The sequence below is a fragment of the Sturnus vulgaris genome, chromosome 1 (genome assembly GCF_052056855.1).
Source record: "Sturnus vulgaris isolate bStuVul1 chromosome 1, bStuVul1.hap1, whole genome shotgun sequence".
NCBI lineage: Eukaryota > Metazoa > Chordata > Aves > Passeriformes > Sturnidae > Sturnus > Sturnus vulgaris.
In genome coordinates, this window is record NC_142243.1 from 104,588,938 (window position 1) to 104,601,273 (window position 12,336).

At 38.3% G+C, this 12,336-nt stretch overlaps 1 protein-coding gene across 1 annotated transcript in view; it reads right to left on the reverse strand.

Moving 5' to 3' along the window:
* GNAL (G protein subunit alpha L) overlaps positions 1-12,336 on the reverse strand; it is a 182,928-nt gene that overhangs the window by 128,627 nt on the left and 41,965 nt on the right. The gene's annotated exons all lie outside the window — the stretch shown is intronic.

The window sequence follows — 12,336 nt, forward strand, 5'->3', positions numbered from 1 at the left end:
GGGCTCCCCACCATCCAAATGTGGACAGAATGTTCACCTTTACTGGCTGAGTTTCTGTGAAGTCTGATGAAACTGCCTTAGGATCCAAGGCCTATAAAGACTGCCTTGCTTCCAATTTTTTTTTTCTCCGAATGACCAAACCTTTCATCAAAATGCAACATAGGGAATATTCAAAATCTGTACATATTTCTAAAAAGTGAATAAGATCATGCATATGCCTAAATTAAACTGTTTTAGATAAACACCTGCTTGTAACTTTAAAAGGATTGCTGTAGAGTGCTGCAATGAAATTATAATGGACATTACGAAATTTAGCCATCATTCTGCAGGTATACTCCTATTTGTGTTGCATTTTTGTTACTTTTTATTTTTGAGCTCTTCTTCACTATTGATGCCAACTTCCACAACTTGTATTAAAGAGCTGTCCATATCAACCCACTTATGAAGCAGGCATAAAATCCTGAGAGGCAGAATAGAGACAGACCTTTAAATCAAAAGTAAGCAAACTTATGATAACACACCACTTTCGAACATGAAAGTTTGCAGAATCTGCTAATGTGTTCAAGTTATTGGAATCCACCTGCAAATGCCACAGGTTTTGTCATACAGTTGCAGTGTGCAAGGTGGACCTTGCTCTTTGATAGTCCATTTCTTGGGGGAAGAGAGTGGCAGGAGAAGAAAGATCTGTATTTTCTACATGAAAATACCAGAAGTCTTAGGTTCAAGCTACTCAGAGTGAACATACATTGAGCAAGACTGGTTACACTGCAAAATGACGGTACAGTGATTAGATGAGCTACATGAAGAAGCTGTTCCCTCACTGGGCTGCTTGCCAGTTTTAATCTTTCGCTTCTAACAGGTCAGACAGCCCAAATAAGAATTATTCCAGGTGTTCGTTCTGAGAGGCATGGCAGAGCTGGGCACGCAAAACAATTTTCCTTTGAGCTTGAAAAATCTGCAGCAAACAGGATTCCGTGCCATAGCTCACAAAACCTGCACAGACACCAGTGGGGGTTCATATAACTTTCCACAGCAGCCCAGAGAAAGTGCTGATCGGAACACAGCTTGTTTCATTTCAGGTAACACCCAGGCGAGGTCAGGCAGCTGGAGCAAACTGAATACATCCTGGTCTACAATTACTCTGTCATACCACTGACATTTTTATCGAGATAGCTATCTTTAGAATAGGAAGTAAGTGCATTAAGCAATACCACCTTCCTTTTCTTTCTGTGTCCTGATCTTTACTTGCTTTCCAAGTCTAATTGTCAGGACTAACCTATCATTTTATGAACAATTACATTCTCTAATTCTTATAGATGCCTTCTTTGATAAATTTATTTCTTTCCCCTTGCTCCCCTAGCAAAACCACCCCTCTGCTCTGTACTTTCTTGTTTGTGGCCTCTTCAATATCTGCCATCCACTGCAACAATCAATGCCAGCAGCATCAGTCTTGCCAGAAATCATACAGATGAATTCAAAAAGTTGTGTGAGAACCCATAACCACCATGAAAGACTGATATAAACTTTAAAACCCCTTCCCTCCAACCTTTAATACTTACAAGAGCTGTCAGCAGCAGTCTATTCCTTTTTGATACAGATGACACACATTTCAGAAGATTGCACTGAATATGTAATTACATAAAGATAGGAACTAGCCCTTTGAAACTCTCCTTCCTGATTTACGGGGCATAAAAATCTCTCTCAAAAGAAGCAGTAAGACTCCAGTTTCCTGAAAAACTCCTGCTAACAGATCAGTATATAAAATTCTAAAGTCCCACCCCACTTCTCAGTGCCTCTTTTCAGAACAGATTAGATTTTGAATGATCTAGAACAACAACAAAAAAAACAGATGTACCCTACCCTCAAATATACTTTTCAAGAAAACCTTGATTAAAGCTGGTGAGGTAAGAACTTGGGACATTGCGATCAGAAACAAATGTATAAACTGTGCAGGCCTGATGTTAATAGAACATGTTGTAAGGTATCTACTGTTCCTGAAAAATCAGATGTGAAAACACGAAAAGCAAAGCATATTGATTTTTTTCACCCACAAAAAAAATATCCATTTTAAAAAACTTTGTCCATTGTTCAGTACCTTATCTATATATCTTAGAAGCAATGATAATCAGCATGTTTCTGTTGAAGTACTGAATGAGTAACCTTCAACCTAAGGCTGAAGACCAGGTGATCAACCTCAGAGACATATTTATATTGCTATTTTAAAAATGCACTTTATGTCGTATATTTCATTACAAAGTTTTACATTCCGAGTGTGTAATAGGGAAATAAATTAAACATAATAAACATGACTTATGGAGATGACCTTAGAGTTAGAGCATAGGAGGGACTTGGCTGTGGAACAAACAACTTCTGGAGATGTTCCAGGACTGCAAACTCCCTTTTTTTTCAATAGGATGATCTAACAGACCCCGTGATGATCCAACACAACAAACAAATTGTCTGAGGACACGCCAAGTAGTAAAAACAGTAAAACATTTTTGCCTCTTAGCACTAGGAATTCACTCTCACTAAAAGGCGGCTCTTTTACAAAAAAAAAAATCCATTACTGTAATACACAGCACTGAATTTCACACTTATGATTATAAGAAGATCCTCTTGTTCTAAGAAACTGAAAAAGCTTGCTGCAGGACATTAAGAAGTTTAATATAGGGGTTACCCTTCATCAACACAGGGTAGTGGTTAGCAGGCTTCTAAAGCAGTCCCATTTCAGACAGTTTGAAACCAAAATCAAAGCAAAACCAAATTCTAAACAAGATCATCTAAGGACTCACCACTGTGTAAAAATAGCTCATGTTTTTGATGCTCAGTCATGAAACACATTACAGAAACTTGAAAAAAAGAAAGGTGTATATATACACACACATAAACACTTTTCTGATGGTAATCACACACATGTAGAATTTAAAACAAAAGGTATCCAGCACAGACATAAACTAAAAGGTGAAAGGGACCAACAGGAGATGTAACTCATGAAAGAAACACGAGCAGCTAAATAGTGAGAAAGCAGTGCTATAGGGGCCTTAGCTGGCTGCTTGTCTCCAGGCGTGCCCCAGTGTACAACTTGTGTTTGGAGTACATTTTCCCCCACTCGCTTTCTCGTCTGAAAAGCTAATGAAGTCTCAACAAACAGACTTAAGTTCAAACATCATTAATTCTGCTATTAAGGTATATCACTAAGAGGTTCTCCCACTTATATAGTTATGAAGTGCCTGGCAACAAGGACATTTATAAATAATTCCTCTAAAGAAGGAAAGACCGACCTGAATTTTATTGCAGATCACTGGCTGTGTCATTCTTTACAGTTTCAAGCCCCAGAACAGCAGCAAGAAGATGACAGATTCCCCCAAATTCACAAAAGGCTGTTGCCAAAACGGCATCAACTATTTTGCTACAGATTCATAACACAAAATGTCTCGATCATTCTTTTAAAGCATTACTTATGATAAAAATTAACAAGGGCCTTCAGAACAGAGCAACATCTGGCTCTGAAAGCAAAGGTTTCAGTGAAGCTGTACTAATAAGAGTACAGCAACTCTTATTGCCATAAGAACTGCAGGCAAAGCACATCAAGGGGGTGTCTCCTCTAAAAGCCTAGTTCAAGACATCAAATGGCACCAGCCTTGAAGCCATCCCCTCTGTTCCCCTACATGGGAGCAAGGAGTGAATCAGGAAGGTTCAGTCACCCCTTCTGTGCAGTTCTCTCCTTTCTTCCTCCACAGTGACTCCACTACCACATATGTTATGGGTCCAAAAGTATTCCTTCCCCATATGTTTGGCATGCCTTGGTTAGAGGACAGCAAGCTGTTAAAATTTCCTTCACAGGACCAAAAGCATATCTAGTATGAGATGCAAGAGTCTGAATTTTGGCTGCAGAGGACACGTGCTGGGTCATTTGATGGGGAAAGATTACACTGTCCAAGACTCTTCCACAGACACTTCAGGACATGTGGCCTACTCCAGCTGGAAGATGAGCATCACCATTCACAGCAGTGTGGTTTCTGAGGAACACATGAAAAGGGCTTCAAGCTGTAGATCATATTAAAAAAAAATGGGATCTCAGGTTGCATGCAACGTTTTTGTTGTCTTGTTCAATTTTTCCCTGCTTGAAAGTAATTTCTTGAGTTATAACAGTAAAGCTGAATACCATGGAAAGAACTGAAGAGCAAGCAGCAAATCATGCTTTAAAGTGCCATTAATGTTGTCCATTGTCCTGCCATCAATGCATCCACCTCTCACAAATCTGCACAGTATATCTGTCATCAGTGTTCCTACCAACATGCTGCACCTCTTAGGGTTTATCCTTTACCTCAGTATCACCTGAGTGTCCAATGATGACAATGATTTGGTAAACTCAGGGCAGCCAGGTAGGTATAGACTTCCCTTTAAGAACATAAATATGGTTCATTTAATTGTTTTGAATTTAGTCAGGTCCTCTGCAAAGTGTTCTTTTGTGACTAAAAAAGCCCAAATGCCCCAAATGAACAAAGATGGCAATTTTCTCAACCAATGTTCAGCTAAAAAGCAGGTTATGATCCACTGCTCCTGGTGACTTCCTTTCAAACAAAAGGACATTAAAAAGCATGAGAATGCAGAAGGGAAAATAACTGACGGTGATGCAGGAGTTTGTCAGAAGTGAATTAAGGCATCAGATGAAGAATCTCATGAAGACCTGAGGAAGACAAGTTAATGTAAACATGGACTCATTAATACACATATCATAGAATCATGGAATCATTAAGGCTGGAAAAGACCTCTAAGATCATCAAGCCCAATCTCTGACCAATCACCACCTTACCAACTAGACCACAATGCTAAGTGCCATGTTCAGTTGTTTCTTGGACTTTCAGGGTTGGTGACTTCACACCAACCTAATCATCCTTTCTGTGAAAAAAATTCTTCCTGCTTTTCAGCCTGGACCTCCTCTGTCACAGCTTGAGGCTGTGTCCTCTTGCTCTGTTCCTGATGAAGTGCATTTCTCTTTCCCAACTCTTTTTAAGACATAGCTAGCCCACCTAAAATTTTATTTTGAATCTCTATTTGCAGTACTTAGTAAATTATGCAATTCTGACTAAGATCTGAATTAGAAAAGATGAGAGGTAAATTAGGTCATAAGAAGACAACCAATATTGCAGTCAATCAAGGTTTCAGAATTTTAAAAAAATGAAACCATTCATCAGCCAACAGATTTTTTTCTCAATCTCTGAAAAGTATGTGACAACCATTGAGGTTGGAGGTGGCAGAATTTTTCCTAGATGCCTCCTGATTCAATTTAATATTTTATTTCACCATTCTTTTGATCTCCACTCCCAAAATAGTCTCTACAAATACCATCCCTATGATCTCTAGTACGGACATGAAAGAAAGTCTCCAACCTTTCTCAATCTATGGATGCATATGTATTGAATTTTAAACTACTGACATATTAAGAGGCATCTCTAATGTATTTACTGATTCTTTGTTTCTGCTCTAGCTTGCGTGTTACTCAAGAGCACAGGTATGAAGGCAACTGTCAAAACGCATTTAAGGCAAAATTTTACCAAAAAAGCTTTGGTAGGTAAGTAGATAATGGTGGGATGGAGGGAGGTTTAATGCAACACATCCAGAAGAACAGAGACTGAAGAAATATGCATCTGGGCAGACCTCAGAACTGCATTAATCGGGGAAGACGTGCAACAAGTGAGATACTGAACAAGCAGAAGTGGTAACACTGTTGTGAGAGAGTAGCTCTTTGCCATTTGCCACATATATTAAAGTTAAAATTCTGCAAGTGATGATCAGCACAGATAAACAAGCCTGAGATCCACCCAAAGCAACCCTGTGAACAGCTGTAAGAAGCAAATGGAGTTCTTGAAAGAAGAGTTTAATAATATGGGATTACGGGTATTTGGATACTCGAAAGAGAAAATCTGTTACTATTAAAAAAACAAACAAAAAAACCCCAACAAGTGCAAGTATACCACTACATGTCTCAAAAGCAAAAAGGAAGTCCTCATTTTCTTTAACCGTGCCAAAATACAGGCTTTCCAATGACAAAATGCAGAAAACTTCCAGTTGATTCCCTTAGCTTGGGCCCTTTCCATGTTCCTTAGCCTTTTCTAGATTTGTGTAGTCAAAATATCTCCTTTGCCTACTGACAGATATATAAAGACATAAAACTTTCTTATAAATCCATTGTTAACACAGATAAACAGACAACACATTAATATGAGAATATTCTGTCAGTCTCCCTGTGACCATTTCAGTACTTGGTTGACCCCTGTAAAACTCATGAAAGGCCTTTGAAACAGGAAGAAAATTGTCTGCTTATTGTTTTTGCTTCACTACTCCCCAAACACATTCAAAGAATTCTAGAAAGTGAGTGAGACACTATTTCCCTTTGCAGAAACTGTGCTGCCAAGACGAGCCCTTACCTCTTCCAGCAGACCAGCACATCCAGGCTGGATTCTGTTTGTTTATTGCTTAACCAGAAGGAACAAAGCATCATTAAATCTAATACACAAAGAAAAACTTTCAAGATTGTTCTTGGTTAGAACTAAGAATCTTTCTGCACACTTAGCAGCTGCTACCCCCCCCCCCACCGAGTGAAAATGTGTCCTCATTGTCTCCACGAAGTCAAATTTCCACAGTAATATGTAAACAGAGAATGTTCTTCTATGTAAAAGTGTACTTAACAGATCAGAAAACAGAGCAAAATATATGGACTGTTTTGGATTCCTCTGAAGTTTGGCACATTTATGGGGACTGGGGCAAGGGGCAGGAGAGGAAACAGGTAACATTAATGTTCTTAACTTGAGCTTTTGTAAATAAATGCATATGCAAATCTGAGATGCAGCTAAATTTTCCTTTACTCTCACCATATTAGCTTTTCTAAATGTTGCTATTCTTTTCCTGCAATGTAAAGGTAACTGTTCAAACCATGGCTTAGGCTCTGAAAACATTCTGTTTCAACACTTTCCCCTGGATTTAGAGTACAGCATTCACTGTACAGTCAAAAAAGCAAAGGGAAAACAAGACTTCAAGTCCAAATGTTAGCCAAGGTACATGTTTTGTGCTTAAAAAACATGTGTATCTGAAAAAAAATTTATATCCAAATTAATTTCTAGCTGATTAGTTTTCACTTGAGGAGAGAGGATGGAAGAAGACAGGATAGGCACTGAATTTAAACTGTGCTGCAACAGTATCAGTTTACATAACATGACTGTCTGAAAACTGACAAATTGTAAGAAAAATGCTACAATTGGCATTTGTATGCTTTTGTTTTGAAGAAATATTAGCAGAATTTTTAAGAATCAAAATTCTTTTAAAAAGAGAAACTGCATACATGGATACATGATTGCAGGGTCAGGAAAATTAGAGTGAAGTAAAGAGTTAATAGAAAAGGGGTTTAAATCGGTAGTGAAAAATGATGGGAATTAAAAGGTGCTGCTCAGTAGCAGCAAAATTTAGTGCAGGTGGAGAGAAGAAAGGAAAAGAGAAGATCCTTATCCAGATGCAGAGAATCCAGATGACAAAGAAAATAATATAGGTATTTGACAGAAAAGGAATATTAGTGGGAGGAATGCTTGTCAGCTCCATATTCCCTACCCGTGAATTCAAGATTGGAGTAACCCTTTCCTTTAAGTTTCCTTTTAAGTTTCTTTAAGATCATCTCCCTTGCTCTTCAAATATGAGTATCTTTACGTGTGAGAGCAGAGCTTGTGCCTGTGGCGGGGAGAGGAAATATAAGCAATTTGGTTATTCTTTAGAAAACCCTTGACCATCATGCAGTTTTAACTTCTTCCCTGACCAATGTGTTTCATGATCTAGGGCAATTCCAGAGAAAATTTTGGTGCTAGAGTCCTGGTACTCTGGGAGTACAAATCTAAATGCTATTAATATGTACTGAGCTCTTCCCTGTAGAATGAAACACCTGACAAATTCCACAGTTTCTTCACTCCTATGCCACTGACAATAACTGTTCACTAACGTCTCATTAAGCCTACAAACCACCATCACCTCCCCTTCACAGCTGACAGATTTATGAAATCACATCTTTCTCATAACATATGCATGATCTTCTGCATCACATTACAATTCCAGCTCTGCCAACATATTCCAGTTGTTCCCTACACCATTCAGTAGGGTTGGAGGGTGGCTGCAGCGTTCCCACAAAACTGTCCAAACTGCTGCTGGCACTTATTAGGGACAGAGCAAAGGTGGCATGTGTATGTGTCCCACATGTTTCTCAGTGAATTTTGTAAAATGCACCACTCTGGAAAACCATGAGCTATCATCACAAGTCCTCTGAATGCTCCAGAGCTGGACTGCAAATTCTGGGCTATGAGTCCTAATGGATAGCACATCTTCCCATTACAGCTGTCAGATCATAAGGAGGTGCTGAGTCTTGAGATCTCTATGTGTCTGTCTATGTTACAGATATCTAAAATATTCTAACCAGTAATTTGCAAAGTGACCCCAAAGATGCAAGATTTGATTTGGATTGAGAACATCACATGCAGCAAATGTACGAATAACAAGTTGGTATGAACTAAATTAAGGATGTATCAATTCCAACTGCATATGGATTCATTCTTTCTGTCAAATCTGTTTGCTGCAGTTGTAGAGTTTTCTTATATGAGCAAAGGATGTGGTTATTCCACATCAGCAGCCCGTGAATTTCTAATACAATAAGTTGAATAGAATTCCTGTCCCCACTACTTGCCTGAAGTACATAAATGTAGACTATTGCACAAATTATATAAATTGTACATATAGAAATATGATGTATTACATAAATCAATATACTATCCAGCTAGGAGCACTAGTGATCCAGCAAAGACGATGCTTTAAGTCACAAGTGTTTCAATGTTTCAGCAGATTGCTGTGAGAACTGCCTTGTTGAAAACCTTGGCATTTTGGTGTGGGGGCAGGAGGAGAAGATGTGAAAGAATGAAGGGAAGAGAAGGTTAAGCTCAAGAATGAAAAGAAATAAAATAAATAATGCCAAGGCTTTGCCTATAGAAAATTCTGTGCAGGTTTTGGGAGGGAGAGGATGTTTTTCCCAGATAAAATCTAGCAATTATAGCCTCCTTAGTTTTCACCTCTCTGAGTGAGCACTTTTTCTGCTGTTTCTCTTAACAAATATAAGCCACACTAACCATGCCACATTTCAGCAGTGAGCAATATCAATATATTTCCTTAAATAAATTTTGTGATCCCATGTTACACTTATTAATACTGCCTTGAAACAGTATTTTAATACTTATGATAAAATTAGACCTACTCTTAGAAAAAAGCCCATGGAATAAGTTATATGATGTATTCTTAAGAACAGGAAATATTGATGCTCTGCTCAATATTGCAAAATGAAGAAAGTAATGCCAAGATGGTGCCTTGAGTAAAAATTGGAATCACACCACTTAACTAGATGAATCAAAGCCTGGAGATGAGCTTAAATTTCTGACAAAGTTTAGTTCAATCCCAGCCAGAAAAGCCTCAAGCAACTCCACTGTTCTGAATTGTTTTAGCTTTTCTAAACAAATCAGAACAGCAAGTGCTATTGCAGTCATAAACAGACTTCCTATTTAAAATGCTCAACTTTAAGGCTATTGACCACATTCCCTCCCTTCCTGTCCCAATTTAAACTTGGCTTTCACAGCTCCTGCTGAAACCTGAGGTGAGCCAACTTTGAACCAAATTTAGTTTTGTCTGCTTTTAATTTGATTGGACTGGCTTTCAAAACAAACCAAGCAACAAACTCTCACAACACTAGGATTTCAAGTTACTGAACTTCTTTTGCATAATCTCCTCCTTTGTATCCTAATATTACCCCTTATGCAGGGCTGATAAAATATTAAAAATATGCTTTCAAACTGAGGTTCTGTGGGGTTTTTTAGACGATACAAACCATTTTAAAAAATAAGGGATAAGAATTTAATTTTAAAGCAATGTGCTCATCCACACTTGAAGTAACACTCAGTATGTATAGGGAGTGTGCATTACAAAGCTAGCATTACAAAAAAACCCCAAACTCATTGATAGTGGAAATAGCCTCAGATCAGGCCGCTTTTAAAGGCATCAGTATGAAAAAGGTGTCTCTTACCAAAGGCCAACTAAACAGTGTGTTCTCACAATCTTACAGCCTTGCCCTTGGATGTCTCGCTGATTTATCCTCTACCTGCTCCTGTCAAAGTTTATTAAATCTTGTTAAAAACATCCCAGTATGATTACCGAGCAGAACTCAGGCAGCTGGGATACTCCTACTTCTGTGACAAGCTCAAGCTAATTCTTGATGAAAGAGAGGAATGCTTTACCCACCACAGTTACAACAGCTGCTCTACCACAGTATGGACTCATCACCTGAACATCAGCTCCCTGGCAGGAAGTTGTGTAAGTTTAAAACAGAAAGGAATGAACTACTACATCATACTTTTTACACAGGGAAAGAATCCCAAATCACTGAAGATTGAATTCTTACTCTTCTAACTCTCAGGAAAGATTTTCCTGACTAATGATCCCGTTTTCCTAGATCACAAGATGCAAGGGCAAGGAGGCTAAGTACTGCTCTAAGAAAACTGCGAAAAGGGCTCTCCAGCCAGTGTGTCCCACAGCTTGCTTAGATTTATCATGTGTTTAGATAAATAGTCCAAGACAATAGTTTCTACTGACCACAATGTGCCAAGATTTTACTCCTACTATTTACTCTATTTAGAAAACAAGGAGAAAATAGTATGTTTTGAAAATCAAGTTTTAAATTACCAGTCTCTCAACAGAGTATCTAAGGCAATCTAAACAAAGAAGCAGCTTTAAAGAAGCTATTACTTAAAGTGATAGGCTAATTATATAGTTTAAAGTATTGTGTCCCACACGCAGGTAATAGAATAGCTATATATATGTATACACCTGGGCTAACAGTAAAAACATTACAAATATTTGCCTTGTTATATTCATAATATACTTCATTGCTCTGGCAGCAGCGTGTTAAAATCAGACAAACAGCAAACCAGTTAACGATTAATCCCTGCTATTTCTACTACTGCCAATGAGCTGGCTGTGGAATACCACCAGCACTCCTCCAGAAGCAAAAGTTAGTTCAGCTACTACTTTTACTGTTCCTACTTCCTCCAAGTGAGTTCTTTCCAAAAGCCCAGTCTTTTTAAGATTTGAGTTACTAGTCTTCTGCAAAGCTGCTTTTTGCCATGTGGCTAAGTTTTAGTTTCTCCAGGTAAAAGTAAAAGCTTAAGGTAGTTCTGTGTTACACTCTGTGAAATTTTTTTTTTCCTTCTCCAGGTTCAGCGTACTTTTGTTATTTCTTTCCCATACACTTCACACAGGAACAGTTTCCAGCACCAAAATAGCTCGTCCACCACTGGGAAAAGAGAAAGTAGACCCATTTTCCTGTACACTTCTTGAAATGGTCTTCTTGCCAAGCATTGTTTCTCATCTGTTGTGGAACATGACACCCTATTTAAATGTCAACATGGGTTCAACTGGGGCAACCAGTGTATTTTTGAAGTGGCTCTACTCTGAGCTTCTTCCCTACTACCATCAGGTTACTAAGAGACCACGTTTACAGTCTCTGGATTAATAATAATCCCTACGTGCATGTTATTTTAACCTTTACATACACCAAAATTAGAGGAACTGTTAAATTAAGAATTTCTCATCAGTGCACAACTATTGGTACTCTGCCATCTACATGTTGCACTGCACCTCTAAAGCCACAATCACTGAGTAACTCAGGGGTCTGTGAGCTAAAATTAAGTCCCATGGGCATTTGTGCTGGAGCTAGTGAAGACTCATTTAAAAAGTGAACGGATCTAACACAAAAGCCTGCATCTGAGCAACAAGGCTCCAGATGGGCATTATGAATGTTGAAAAACAAAAAATTTACATTAAAATCAACACACAAAAGGTATTGTTTAGGTAGTCATTAAGGAACCACACACTTACTAATTTCACAACGATGAAAGTGCAAAAAAACTTCAAGCGCTTGCTCAGTTTCCAAGAGAGAGGAAAAACATAAACACTCATAACCCCCCCAAATAATGTGTGTTGTTAGTTAATATAGCTTCAGAAAAATGCATCTATTTAAGATGCCCAGATACCTTGCCTTTTTATCTGTTCTGGTTTTCTGTTTTTGTGTCATGGCTGCCAAAGAGAGGACAAAAGAGAAGAAAACAAAAAAAGTTCTTCTTTTTGTTTGTTTCTTTTAGAGTTTCTCTGCCTAAGAAAGCACTGCTCTCATACACCCATGTTCTTGAAGGAAAAGAACAACTACATGTCAAATGATAGGTGCCACAAGATAGTTGTTGGGAAGATCAAAGTAGATTCCCA